The sequence below is a fragment of the Sus scrofa genome, chromosome 13 (genome assembly GCF_054392235.1).
Source record: "Sus scrofa isolate SSC_HxYL_T2T_F1_AM1 chromosome 13, Sscrofa_HxYL_maternal_Yorkshire_Landrace_v2.0, whole genome shotgun sequence".
Taxonomy (NCBI): Eukaryota; Metazoa; Chordata; class Mammalia; order Artiodactyla; family Suidae; genus Sus; species Sus scrofa.
In genome coordinates, this window is record NC_139395.1 from 75,587,178 (window position 1) to 75,602,059 (window position 14,882).

Sequence of the window (14,882 nt, forward strand, 5' to 3'; positions counted from 1 at the left end):
GCTCCAAGTAAAGGACATTCAATATTCTTTCCTCCACTTTCTAAGGTCCCAAATCCTAAGACACACTGTAAATTCTTAAACCCTGACATGTCTTTTAAACAGACCACTTTAATTAATAACAGAAGTACCAGTGAGAGCAGAAGTGCTAGATGCTCCTGACAGCCATTCTACATGCCAGGCACTGAGGGGAGCCCCTACATCCTCTGTCCCATAAGCCTATAAGGCATATGCTATAATTTTACTAAATTACAAATAGGGAAATTGAGGCACTCAATGGTAAATTTGTATGACAAAAGATGCCCAGCAGGTACAAGTAGGAAATAAGAATCAAACTCAAATGCAAAGAATATGCCCAGACTCACTTGCTGTGTGAGCTTCATCATCAAGAAACTGTACTGATTGGTGTACAAAGCAATTTCAATCAAGACAACAACTAGCCTCAAGAAAAGTAAGCTCCAATGAAATCGAACAGGTAAAGGACATCCAGAGCAATAAGTAAAATGCTGGACAGGTAAACACACTCTGTGTGGCCAATTTCTCCCTGGCTGGTCTAAACGTAAGGCCTAGGTGTAGCCCTATTCCTTCCTGCATTCTTCCCTAGTTGTCACATGATAGATATATTGCTCATCCCACAAACCATCCTCCCTAATAATCTATCATCTGGCTGCAGACAGTTTGTTCCTATAAAATCCTCTGGTAAGACTTTGACAATCAACCTTTCTTTTAAATGTCTACAGCCCCAAATCCAAGAGGAGAAACCACAACTTACCTTAGACATGTCATTTCTTTCTTTTTTTTTTTTTTTGTCTTTTTGCTATTTCTTTGGGCCGCTCCCGCGGCACATGGAGATTCCTAGGCTAGGGGTCGAATCAGAGCTGCAGCCACTAGCCTACGCCAGAGCCAGAGCTACAGCAATGCAGGATCCGAGCTGCGTCTGCAACCTACACCACGCCGGATCGTTAACCCACTGAGCAAGGGCAGGGACCAAACCCGCAACCTCATGGTTCCTAGTCGGATTCGTTAACCACTGTGCCACGACGGGAACTCCGACATATCATTTCTGATAAGAGTTTCAGCTCTACTCCTTTTGAAATGGGTAATACAAGGCAAATTATGTAATCTCTCTGAGCCTTCATTCTTTCATATGTGGAATCATTTTCCCTATCAAGTTGCTGTGAAGATTACATGAAATAATTCATGCACAGTATTTGGCATTTGGTACTGTGTCTGGCACCTTGTAAACACTTTATAAATTGCAGCTCTCATTGGCCATATTATTATATATGATCTGCTCCAAGAAAATATAATGTCTAAAAATCAGAACTTTCAAATAGATAAATTAGTTAAAGATTATTAACAATAGTAGAACAATTTTTCCTTTATAAGAATTTCCCATAGGAAATTTCTTCCTTTTTTAGATAGAAATTTTCCCTAGAGTGTTACAAATGGAACTTGGTCTATGCTAGTTCTACTCACAATACTTTTGACACCCACCAAAGGTGTGGGATTTTTCCTCACACTAACCAATTCCCCAACTCTCCAAACATCAAAAGGGTGTCCTACAATTTAATTCATTTCTGACACTAACCACCCAGTTAGCACAGACTCCAAGTTAAGGGTTCAGTCCCACAGGTCCTCCCCACCTTCAGATGCACATGCAAGTACTGGGTTCCCAAGTGCCCACACTACTGTCCCACATGGCTGGAAAGTTGAGGATTCCCATAACATCCCCTTCCAGGTTTGTTAATTTGCTAGAATAGCTCACAGAACTCAGGGAACACTCTACTTATACCTACCAGTTTATAACAAAGGATACAACTCAGAAATAGTCAGATGGAAGAGATGCATGGAGGTGGGTGGATGCAGAGCTTCTATGCTCTCTTTGTGTGCAACGCCCTCCCAGTACCTCAATGTACTTACCACCCTAGAAGCTCTCCAAACCGTGTTGTTTAGGGGGTTTTGCAGAAGTTTAATTTCATAGGTGCCATTGATTAAATCATTGGCTATTGGTGACCACTGATGATTGATTCATTCCCCAAGCCCTCTCTCTGAAAGTCAGGGGTTTGATTGAAAGTTCCAACCTTCTAATCAAGCCATGGTCTTTCTGGTGACCAGCCCCAATCCTGAAGCTATCTGGGGTCCCCAGCCATCAGTTATCTTGTTAGGATACAAAAGGCACTCTGATCATACCCCAGATTAAAAAGGGTCTTAGGAGCTATGTGCCAGGAACCTGGGACAAAGATTAAATACATATTTATTACCACATCACACCTGGGTACACTAAAGTTAATGTTTCACATTCAAAAAAAAAAAAAAAGTCTTTGGGGTAAGGCAAAATACCTTTGAATTATGGGGCCTAAAAACCCTATGTCCACAAATGATTTCTAGAAGGGATAAGAGTATTATCAAAAAAGACCTGCCCATTTCTACCTCTAGAAATTAAGCCAGCTAACAATTTTTCCAAACAATTCACCATGCAAAAAATGAAAGAACACAAATTTTTCTACCCTGGAAGCAACTACAGAGCTGGCCTGTTAATAGCTGGGTATGACCCAGTTTTGAAAGATGGGAATGAATTTATTATAAGATATCGAGAAAGATGAAGGTAATGTACTAACCATACAATACTAGCCAGATCACATAACCCTTATGGACTTCACTTTCCTTGCTGATGAAGAGAGATAGTTGTACAGAGATGACTTTCAGGCTTCTTTTTGCTTTCATATGCAATAACCATAGAAAGGCTACCATTTGCCCAGGGAAAATAATACAGAGAACTTGTCTCAAATAATATTACTCTTCAAATGGAAAGCATGCTATTTTATTTCAACCTCTCACCCTATCCCTTACTGTTAGTCAAACCAGGGAAGAACTTAGTCTGCAAGAAATGAAACCTGAACTGATGATTTTGAGGAGCAGGTCACAGAGGGGGTTACCATCCTGATAGCTCCATTGATACACCCTTTCCTGCTTTTACATGCAAAGAAGGAGGCATCTTCTTTTTCTCTCTCTCTCTGGTTTTACTGATAAGTAAGTTTTGGGAAAGAGATATCCCCTTGAGCTGTTAAGGGAAGGCATTAACAGCCTTCCGTTAAGAAAACACCATACCTTGATAGCAGACTTCCTCACATTAGACAATCAATGCATTTATTGGAGGAGTAAGTCAACAAGTGACTTGTCACTGTCTTCTCCCTGTCTCCAAACAAGGGAGAATCCTGGCAATGGGAAATAAACGCATGTGTGCTTATGGGTATCTGGGATATAAAAATCACCCCACATTTCTTTATGCCACAGTCATAAAGATATTATTGACATTCAGAGTGACCTCATTAGAAAGGAATTTATTCCATGTTTTATTAAGCCTGGGAAAGACGGGAATTTCTTAATTTGTTGAGTAGCAAAGAGTATAGGTACTGCTGGAGAGAATTAACTTAATGGGAATGACTGGAACAATAAAACTAGCAAGTGTTCAATAAGTCCCTCCCAGTACCTTGTTGATAAATATAAGTGGAGCTCATTTTAGACCACCAGTCTTGAACACATGCATCAGAGTTCTTGATTGTAAGCAACAAAATAGACATTGACTAACTTAAAAGCAAATATATTGTGGATAAAAAGTGTCACAGAACCAACAAGAGCCTAGAGGAACAGATTTAGCACCAAGCAGCAACCAAGGAAATCCCAAGAGCCAAGAAGTAGGAAACACAGCAGCTCACTGTGGCAGTTCAAACAGAATGAATACTGAAGCAGCACCCCATGTTGAATGAGGTCCAACTGTATTTTGTGTCTTTAAATCACTCACTCAAGAGAGAGAGTCGGATTGCCAGGGTTAGGTCACATGTCACTCACTGGGAGCAGAGAGCAGAAGGCTTTCTTTTTCAGACTCTATGGAGGGGAGACAGGCACCTGGAAATATACCATCCCAGTTACACCACATGAAATGATAGAGGACAATTCTCTCAATGGAAATCGGGGTATGATTCAGAAGGAAGAATTCCTGCTTGCTTGTAGCCAAAAGAAAAAAAAAAGAAATAAAAAGAGAAAGCTATAGACAACAGCTTGTATGTGTGCTTATTTATCATTTAAGAAAGCTTTCAAGGTCATATATTATAAAGACAATCTTAGGGCAAAGAAGATCTCACCAGCAAAAATAAAGTCTCACTACCTTACATGACCAAGCTGTTATGCATTAAGAAAGAAAGTGATTCCAACATGGTTGTTATACCTGTACTCAAAACAAGAATGTCCAATCACTTGGTTGTTGGGTTATTGTCCTTACTTCTTTCCTCACTGAAAGAAAGGTAGAAAAGGCAGGAGGTTACACAGGTCTCACCAAGAGTCTCTAACTCTCGAATTTACTTTATATGAGATGCTGTAGTTAACAAAAGCCTATGGATTTAGGTAAGGCAAATATCTGTGCCCTCTCTTGAGCCAGGGTTTCAAAAGTGAATCTAAAACAAATGATCTGGACTTAGGAAGACTCATCCTCACATCCAGGCACCAATAGGGTGTTTGGCAGCAACATGCCCTATGCAGATCAATGAGTGAACATACTCCTTCCATGGGAACTTAGCACTTATCCTGAGATCTGCAGATGACATCATGAGGGATGTCATTATGACCTATCATGTCAGTGTGAGTTGCTGTACTTCAAAAACCATCTACTTCAAATCTTCTTACTTCACAGAACAATGAGGAATAAGTTAAAATAATAAAATTTGTAGGGACTTATTACATATGATGGACAATTTTCTTATATTTTTATAACCAATTTTCATTTTTTAATATAAAATGATTACAAGCTGTTCTTACCATTCCCCAAGGAAGTAGTCAGCCTACATGTTTTCAGTCAGCAATTACTAAATTATAAAAAAAAGTACCAATTTAATTTGGTGTGTTTTTGAACATCCAGAAAAGGCTACCCTGTTCTACTAAGAGAACAAACAGCCAATTTGAATTGTTTAACATAAATTGTGCAATTCAGTAAGGCCTTAAAATATCACACTGCAGTTTCAAAAGATTTCAGTCATGAAAAATTATTTGGGCACAGATGCGAAGACACGAAATGCTGTTATAGAAGTTTCTAGAGGGAATCCTTGAACCTGTATGAATTAGGTGAGGATATGAGTTATAAAGCTGAAGTCTATATTAAATCATCCCCAGAAAGAAGGGCATGTGGGGAAAGCTGGGTACTGCTGTCCCCTTCCTCAAAATAAAAGAAACAGTGTTTCCAATGAAACACCAATAAATATTTCAGTGTAGAAAGAGGTACCCCAACATTGACTTGATTTTCCCAACAACTAACTCACTCCTGCCTAACTAGTCATTAACATTTTGTCCATCAGTGTCTTATATGAACTGAAGTGATTACCTCAAAGCCTAAAAGAATTATGGCCATTTTTCTATAGTGCCTAAATTGGAAATTTAAATAATTCTGTATAGGAAGCCAAATGCTAGCCATTTCAATGCTAGGCTTAATTCATACCTAGCACCTGAGAGTCAAAAGAGCTGGAATTGGATCTTGTTTCTATTCCCAAAACAAGTCACTTAATCTCTCTGACCCTCTGTTTTCTCACTTTTAAAATTAGGGGTTAGACTACATGAATGATTTTCACCATTAAACATTTTATTTTATGAATTAAGTTCAAGGAAATTAATCAATTTACCAAAGTTTAAGGGAAATATTACATATTATATGCCTTTTCACTTCAAGTAGAGCAGCAATTGAAAACTTTACCTTTGGTTATTGTTTTCTTCCATGTTCCTGTTTTTATTTCTTTTCCTCACACAAACTTCTTTGGAGCACCAAAGCCCTATGTAGGTGCTGGATGAAATGTTTCCATTTCTCATGCTCCTCAAAGTATTCATTCAACAAAAATGAATATGAATGCTGGTCTATATTCATACATGCACAGAGCTCACAGCCCAGGAGGATCAAATGTACAAACAATTACCTCACAGCATGATATATACGCTGATGGAAGAAGTAAAAATATTTCCCTGGAAGCACCTAGGATGGTATCCATTCCAGACTTTAGTTTTTAAGAAAAGATTCAGGACAAAGAAATAAGTAAGCCAAGCTGAGATACTAAAGATAAGAAAGAATTTGTAATTAAAGATGTACAGGATAAAGAGTCCAGGCAAAAGAAATAACCTGTGTTGCACTCCAGAAGCAAAAGAAAGCATGGCACAGTGAAGGAAAAGAAAGAAATTCTTCTAGCAAGAGATAAGGTTAACAAGGTCTGTGGGCACATGTCATCAATGGTGTGTGTGTGTGTGTGTGTGTGTGTGTGTGTGTGTGTGTGTGTGTGTGTGTTCGTGTGTGTGTGTGTGTGTGTGTGTTCGTTCATGTTCATACTGTGATGGCTAACTTTATGTGCTGACTTCACAGGCTAAGACATTCTCATAGACCTGGTAAAATGTTATTTCTAGGTACATCTCTGAGGGTGTTCCAAAAAGAGATAGCATTTGAACCAGCAGACTGAGTAAAAAAGATGGCCCTCATCAACTTTGCTAATGGTTTAGATAGAACAAAAAGGCAAAGGAATGGAGAATTCACTCTCTCTGCTTGAACTGAAACATCCATAGGTCATAGATCCACTGTTTTTTATTACATCTTTTCCTCACACATAATTCCTATAATAAATCTCCAATTACATATGTACATGTGAACAATTCTGTTTCTCTGGAGATCCATGACAAATACATAATAGATAAATAGACAGAAACATACACATACATATGGCTTAAGCAGGTGAGTAACAATGACTGAATTGGTATTTTAGAAAAATCACTCTGGGGGGCAGCACAATGAAAAATTTCAAGAAGGTAACACTAAAGACTGAGAAACCAGATAGAAAGCAGGTGTGTAATCCAGCTGAGAAATGATGGTGGCCAATGGTGGGCAAGGATGAAAATGGTAGAGACACAGAGAAGTAAATGGAACAAAAAAAAATGTAGCAGGGAACATCAGTATGACTTGATGACTAACCTAATGTAGGGGCATTAAGGAGATGGAGGATTCAAGACTGACTCTTAGTTTTCTTGCTTGAGCAATTATTTGATGCTGGTATCATTCATTATAGTGTGGAAGATTAACAAGTTCTGGACAGAAAGGATAAATTTCATAAGTTTCAGGCACCAGTTCAGGAAAGTGATAAAAGACTATACTAGAGATACAGATTTGGCCATCATCAACATACTAAAGGGAGGACAAACTAGGGAGGATACACTGAGAAAGAAGAAAAGAGGACCCAGAAGAAAACTCTCAGAAATAATCAGCAAATAAACTTATACAGCTCTGTAGAAACTAAGTAATAAAAACTACAATTAGGAAAAATATTTCATGATATTATATTGCATTTAAAAGTCACCCCATAAAACTTAATCTATTGCCACTATGTACTTAAATGGGGGCACCCACAAGCCCTCTTTGGGGTAATTCTAAGAGAACCTCATGCCTTCATGTTTTTCATGGTGGTAGAAAGCTGGGATAAGAAGCAAAGGAGGTACTGCTTATACCTCCTGGTATTTTTCTATGTGTAAGCATAGTATTGAATTGGCATTGCTAGAAGGTAAGAATGCCATCTCCCTCCCGTCTTCACACTCAGTGCTGCCCTGAATTACCACATCACTCCCCTCCCACCATGATTCTTCATCTATGAGGTGATTTTCATGACAATGGGGAAGAATTGAGAGGGAAAGACAAATATACCACTATCCCAAGGGGTACAATACATTAAAATTAAGGTACCAATATTTAGTTTAAAAGCTACAAAGGAAAATAACAGCAAAACCATATATCCAACAAAAATTGGCAGAAGATAATAAATGTGAGCTGAATTCTTCATCTTACTACAGCATCAACAGAAACTTCACAAGCTGAGAAACTGAACTAAAGATAAAAGCAACTATCAGGGAAAAAAAGAGAGAAATGAGAAATACCAAAGATGGATTTTTTTTTTCTAATGAGTGAGCCAACAGAAAGGGGAAAAAGGAAGGAGCTTCTTTTTTTTACAGATAAGACTCTATTTTTAGAGCAGTTTTTTTTTTTTTTTTTTTTTTTTTGGTCTTTGTTGTTGTTGTTGCTATTTCTTGGGCCGCTCCTGCAGCACATAGAGGTTCCCAGGCTAGGGGTCTAATCGGAGCTGTAGCCACCGGCCTACGCCAGAGCCACAGCAACACGGGATCCGAGCCACCTCTGCAACCTACACCACAGCTCACGGCAACGCCGGATCGTTAACCCACTGAGCAAGGGCAGGGATCGAACCCGCAACCTCATGGTTCCTAGTCGGATTCGTTAACCACTGCGCCACGACGGGAACTCCTATTTTTAGAGCAGTTTTAGCTTCACAGTAAAACTGAGTGGAAAGTTTAAAGAGTTCTCATAACCTTCTGCCTCCACCCCATGCAACACAGAGTCCCTGCACTAGAGTGGTGCATGTGTAACAACTGAAACAACACTGACACATCACTATCACCCAAAGTACATATGTTCCATTAGGGTTCACTTTTGGTGTTCTACACTCTATGAGTTTGGACAAATGTATAATGACATGTATCCACCACTATAATGTCATACAAAACACACTGCCCTAAAAATCCTTTGTTCTCTGCCTATTCATCCCTCCTCCCACTCAGAATATGATGTATTTGGAATTATACAGTAGGTAGCATTTTCAGATAGTTTTCTTTCACTCAGTCATAAGCATTTAAGACTCATCTATGTTTTTTCATGGTTTATTATTTTTAGGGCTGAATAATATTTCATTGTGTTAATATACCACAATTAGTTTATAAATTCATCTACCGAAGGACATCTTCTTTGCTTCCAAGTTTTGGCAATTATGAATAAATCTGCTATAAATAGTCTCATATAGATTTTTGTATAGATACAAGTTTTCAACACCAAGAAATACAATTGCTAGATCTTAGAAGAGTGTTTTAGCTTTGTAAGAAAATTGTCTTCCTGGAGTTCCCATCGTGGTGCAGTGGTTAACAAATCTGACTAGGAACCATGAGTTGCGGGTTCGGTCCCTGCCCTTGCTCAGTGGGTTAACGATCCGGCGTTGCCGTGAGCTGTGGTGTAGGTTGCAGACGCGGCTCGGATCCCGCGTTGCTGTGGCTCTGGCGTAGGCCGGTGGCTACAGCTCCGATTAGACCCCTAGCCTGGGAACCTCTATATGCCGCAGGAGCGGCCCAAGAAATAGCAAAAAGACAAAAAAAAAAAAAAAAAAAAAAAAAAAATTGTCTTCCAAAATGCCTGTACTATTTTGTATTCCCATTAGCAATGAATGAGAGTTACTGTTGCCTCAAATCCTCACCAGTATTCAGTGTTGTCACTGTTTCGGATTTTTGCCATCCTAAACTAATAACCATGTAGTGGTACTTCACTGTTTTAATTTATAATTCCTTAATGACCTATCATGTTGAGCATCTTTTCATGTTTATGGCCAACTATATATTTTCTTTGGTGAGGTATCTGTTCAGATATTTTGCTCATTTTTCACACCATTATTCATTTTCTTATTGTTACATTTTAAGAGTTCACTATATATTTTGTATAACAGTCCTGTCAAAAATGTTCTCGGCAAATATTTTCTCCCAATCTGCTGCTTATCTTCTCATTCTCTTGACAATGTCTTTTGGAGAGGAAAAGATTATAATTTTAATGCAGTCCAACTTATCAATTATTTATTTAATGAATTGTGCCTTTGGTCTTCTGTTAAAAAGTTATTGCCACACCCATGGTCATCTAGATTTTCTCTTATGTTGTCTTTCAGAAGTTTTAAAGTTTTCCATTTTATATGTAGGTCTGCAACTCATTTTCAGTTAATTTTTATGAAAGCTAATTTTCATTTTGAATCTGTTAGTACTATTTTATTTTGTTTCCAATTCCACGTTTTATAAGGATGAAGAACCTGATGATTCAACTTTTAAGCAATTATTCTAAGAAAATAACCAGAGGTTTGGACAAAAATGTTTATTTAATATGATTTTTTAATGGCCACATCTGTTGCATATGGAATTTCCCAGACCATAGATTGAATCTGAGCTGCAGCTGCAACCTATGCCACAGCTGTGGCAATGCTGTATCTTTTAATCCACTGCACCAGGCTGGGGATCAAACCCACACCTCTGCAGCAATCTGAGCTGCTCCAGTCAGATTCTTAACCCACTGCACCACAGCAGGCACTCTCAATACTATTTATGATCATGAGAAATTGGAAACAACCTAAAAAAGATTAGATAAAAAATAGATATTATACTCAGATGGTGAAATGTTATAAAGCTATTTAAAATAATATTTTAAACAATTTTTAATTTCCTAGAAGGAATTATACAAAATGTTATCGATTCAAATAAGAAATGTGGAGTCTTGGATTTTATTTTTATTTTTTATATGATGTATATTAGTTTTATGATCAGGAAGGATTTAAGATTTTTATAAAAGGCCTCAAAATAAGATTTATAGTGATAAATGATCTGTTTTTCAGGACACCAGACCAAAATAAAGATAAGTGGCCTTTTCCTATTGTTATCATGAAGTAGATTTAAGCATCCAAATCACACATAAAACTCCACAGCAGAAATTAGTGGGAAGTAATTAGTAGAGTTTGGTTTATTAGGGAGAGAACTGAGATAATTAGAAGAGAGATTTGTGTGTTTTGAAGGATAAATGAGAAAATTATTGTCAGGAACCAGAAAGGGCTCTTCAAATATCTCTGTGAACATGGTATCTCAAAAGAGAGCAAAGGATCTTCAACTTCTGAAACCCTGTGATATACACTACATCCGGCTATGTCTAGCATTTACCTTCACTCTGGGGTAAGGGGCTACGAAGTGAAATTTCACTGACTTCTTGTTCAAAAATAATATGCCCACTTAAAGAATAAACAGATTGGTTGCCTAGGTCCTAGACTAAAGCCTGAAGGCCCAAGTTTAAGTCCCAGCTTACCTGCTTATTTAGGGCATGATTTGGGTAAGTCACATAACCAATATGGGACAAGTGATCTCATTTGTTAATGATACCAGCTCTGTTTCTATCATAGGGTCATCATGAGGACTGAGTTCACATAAATGAGAGCTAAGAATGCTAAACAGATAGAATTCATTTTATAATAAAAAATTCTCACCCTATTAACACAGATTATTTGGCCTCCAATAGCAATTTAGAACAGCAAAAATTCAACCCTTAGCTTAATCCATACAGACATCTGGATGTCAAGACAAGCAACCTCTTCTTCTCTGGCAACTCTGCATGCAGTACCACTGAATCTCAATCCAAAAGCCAGATGACCTTGTCAGGTCATCTGAAAGACAAGGGCCAATCTTTGGCTAAAGTTTACCTGTAGATGTGCTTTCAATCTGGAACCAAATAAGTTCTCAAATACATCACCAGCTACTGTTATATTGCAATGCTTTATATATTCACTCATTTATATTTATTCAGAGTAGATTATGTGCGTGGCACTGGAAGCAAATAATAATGAAAAAAATCAGAAAATGCTCTGCATACTTGGAGCTCCCACCAAGAAGAGAAAGCAAACATCAATCACATAACTGCATACATATAAAAGGAAAATTGTGATGACAATAAAAAGAAAGAATATTTAGTTGAAGGGGATGATCTGAGGCAATGAGTTTGGTGAAGTCTTTCCTGAGTGGAGACTTGAGAAATGAATAGGTTGGGAGAGAAAAGTAAAAGGATCAAGTAGAGGGATAAGCATTAGTAAAGGTCCTATGTGATAAGACAGTGATATTCAAGACACTGAAAAGAGGGAGTTCCCACTGTGGCTCAGCACTAACAAACTCGTCTACTACCTATGAGGAAGTGGGTTGAATCCCTGGCCTCACTCAGTGGGTTAAAAATCTGGCATTGCCAAGAGCATTGCCATAGGTCACAGACACAGCTTTGATCTTGCATTGCTGTAGCATGAGCTGGCAGCTGCAGCTCCGATTCAACCTCTAGCCTGGGAACTTCCATATGCCATGGGTGCTGCCAAAAAAAAAAAAAAAAAAGAGAGAGAGAGCAAGAGACTGAAAAGAAGACAATGTGTCCAGAGTACAGACATATAAAAAATGAAGGAGGCATAAGATGAGAGTAAAAAGGTAGACTATGTTGAGTTTCTGTCTTTATTCTGTGAGCAATGAGAGCCATTGAAAGCAAATGCACATAGAAGTGACATGATCCATTTTATATTTTGAAATATTGCTCTGCATAATGTATCAGGATGTCAGGTTACTATACACTTTCCGTATAATTTTTTATACACACAGAGTTACATATAAGGTCCTACATGTGAAAATTTTCTATTAAACTTTTTACTTCAAAATACTTGGATTTGGAGGCAGAGTAAGATAGCGGAGGAGTAAGAGGTCGTGTACACTTTCTCCCACAAACACATCAAAAAAACACATTTACATGTAAAACAGCTTACACAGAACATAAACTGAATGCTGGCAGAAGAACTTAAACCTCCAAAAAGGGCAAGAAACTCTTGACATAACTGGGTAGAACAAAAGAAAAAGAGAGAGAGAAAAGAAATCAGGATGGGACTAGCATTCCTGAGAGGGAGCTGTGAAGGAGAAAAGGAACCCACCTCCTGGGAAGCCACCTAACTGATGAAAGATCAGCCAAGTCGGTGGGACCTCAAAGTTGCCGAGAAAAATGCAGCAGCTGGACTGAGAACAGCAAAGCAGAGTGAGAGCTGCACAGATCATCTGAACCACTGGTCGGCCTTAGATGCCTGGGTAGGGGTTGGGCGCTGAGACGCAGGCCCGAGGTCAGTCCGAGGGAGAGGACTGGGAATGGCTTGGGGGGCTAAGGAGCAGTGCACCATAGGCTAAGGAGGGGAACCCTGGAGAAAGTTTGGACCCAAAGGAGAGGCAAGGTGCCATTGTTGGGAAGGGGAGAGGAGGAGCAGCAAGCCACCATAGGAAACTCCATGCTCCAGACTTAGGCCCGTGGACTTAGAGGGTGGCAAGAAGCCTCTTGCTCATTTAGGGGAGATTAGGTGCTTCTTGTGCAAGCTACTGGTGGCCAGGCACCTATTGTGAGGACTAAGGGCATCAGGGGGCTAAGTGTGATGTGGTACCTCTTGCACAAGCTACAGGTGGCAGGGACAAACTGCGGTGGTCATCTCAGAGGCCAGAGGGAGGTGTGGCTAGCCACCACTGGGGGCCTGTGAGTGGACTCCACCACTGACCCCAGTCACCTCAGTGTTGTCAAAAAAGAAAAAAAAGAGGGCACTGCAACCAAGCACCATACACGGTTGCTCTCACTCACCTGGGAACACACCCACACTGCAGCTGCCACTGCCAAACACTCTGGGTGACCCCCAGACACTTGGTCACTGTCCCTTCCCAAGATCCTACAACTAGGAACAGCTGGTGGAGCACCTCCTGCATGGGCTAAGTGGGACAGGGTGCTTCTTGCGTGGTCTGCAGGCAGCAGGGACAAACCGCCAAAGTTATCCTGGATTCCAGAGGTGGGCATGGCCCACTGCCATTGGAGACACCTGAACAAAAATCACTTGCAGCCCTATTCATCTAAAGGACACCAGAGAGGAGGGCATTGTTACCAAACACCACCTGTCCGTGCTCTCACACCCTGGGGAACACACCCCCCTGGCTGCCAAATGTTCCAGGAAGTAACCACACACCTGATCTCTGTCATTTCCCAGGATCCTGCAACTTGGAGCACCCTATACAGTACCTCCTATGTGGGCTAAGTGAGACAGGTTGCTTCGTGCATGGTCTATAGGTGGTGGGGGCAAACCACCACACTTATCCCTGACTCTAGAGATGGTCATGGCCTGCTCCCAACAGGGGTCCCTGAAGAGGTACCATCTGCAGTTTCAATCACCTCAGAGGAGGGCATTGCAATCAAACACAAACTGTTGTTGCTCTCAATCCCCTGGGAAGTCACACACCCTGCTGTTTCTACTGCCAAATGCTCTGGTTACATTGAAGATTTGCCTACAGCTTGTTATCACTTCCCAGGGCCCTGCAACTAGGAGTAGCCTGTGCCACCTTCCTGCAGGTCCTTACTGCTGTTGAGAGCCCAATGACCAAGCACTGACTGCTGGCCCTACCCATTGCCTCCTTCCCCCTGAAAAGACACTGAGCATCCTGGGAATAACAGCCTGTTCACAGAAAAGAAAGCAACAACAAATATTCAAACTCCCACACCAAAAATAAATAGTTACCCACCCCAAAATACAAAGGGGTATTCTTGCATAGAAGTAGCCTTACAAGACTACAGTTTGGCTTCCCCGAACTCACAGAAAAAGAAAAACACAAGCAAGATGAAGAAGCACAGAAACCATTCCCAACTAAAAGAACAGGAGAATTCACCTAAAGCAGTCAACAATGAAAAATACCTCTGCAGTCTGACAGACATTGAGTTCGAAAGGGAGGTATTGAAAATACTGAAGGAATTAAGAGAGAATATGAACAATAATGCAGATTCCTTTAGAAAGGAACTAGAAAATATAAGAAGGAGCCAAGAAAAACTAGAAAATTTATTTTCAGAGATACAAACTGAGCTTAAAGCAATAAAGAGCAGAATGAATAAATGCAGAGGAACGAATTAGTGACATGGAAGATAAAATAATGAAAATCACCCAATCAGGACAGCAGACAGAAAACCAAAGAAAAACACGAAAGCAATATAAGAGATATATGCAATAATATAAAGTGGACCAATCTACCCATAATAGGAATTCCATAAGGAAAAGGAAAAGAACAGGGGATTGAAAATATATTTGAAGAAATTATGGCTGAAAACTTTGCAAATCTAAAGGAAACTGATATCAAGATACAGGAAGCACAAAGGGCCCCAAACAAATTGAACCCAAAGAGGCCCACACCAAGACATA

The 14,882-nt window shown here is 39.7% G+C and overlaps 1 long non-coding RNA gene across 16 annotated transcripts in view; it reads right to left on the reverse strand.

Moving 5' to 3' along the window:
- Window positions 1-14,882, reverse strand: part of LOC106505658 (uncharacterized) — a 1,202,834-nt gene that overhangs the window by 1,053,833 nt on the left and 134,119 nt on the right. Inside the window, exon 5 of one of the 16 annotated variants that reach the window (XR_014823620.1) lies at window positions 4,226-4,290. The exons of the other annotated variants lie outside the window; for them this stretch is intronic. This is a non-coding gene — a long non-coding RNA (uncharacterized LOC106505658). The remainder of the gene's footprint in view (window positions 1-4,225; window positions 4,291-14,882) is intronic. 16 annotated transcript variants of the gene reach the window in all.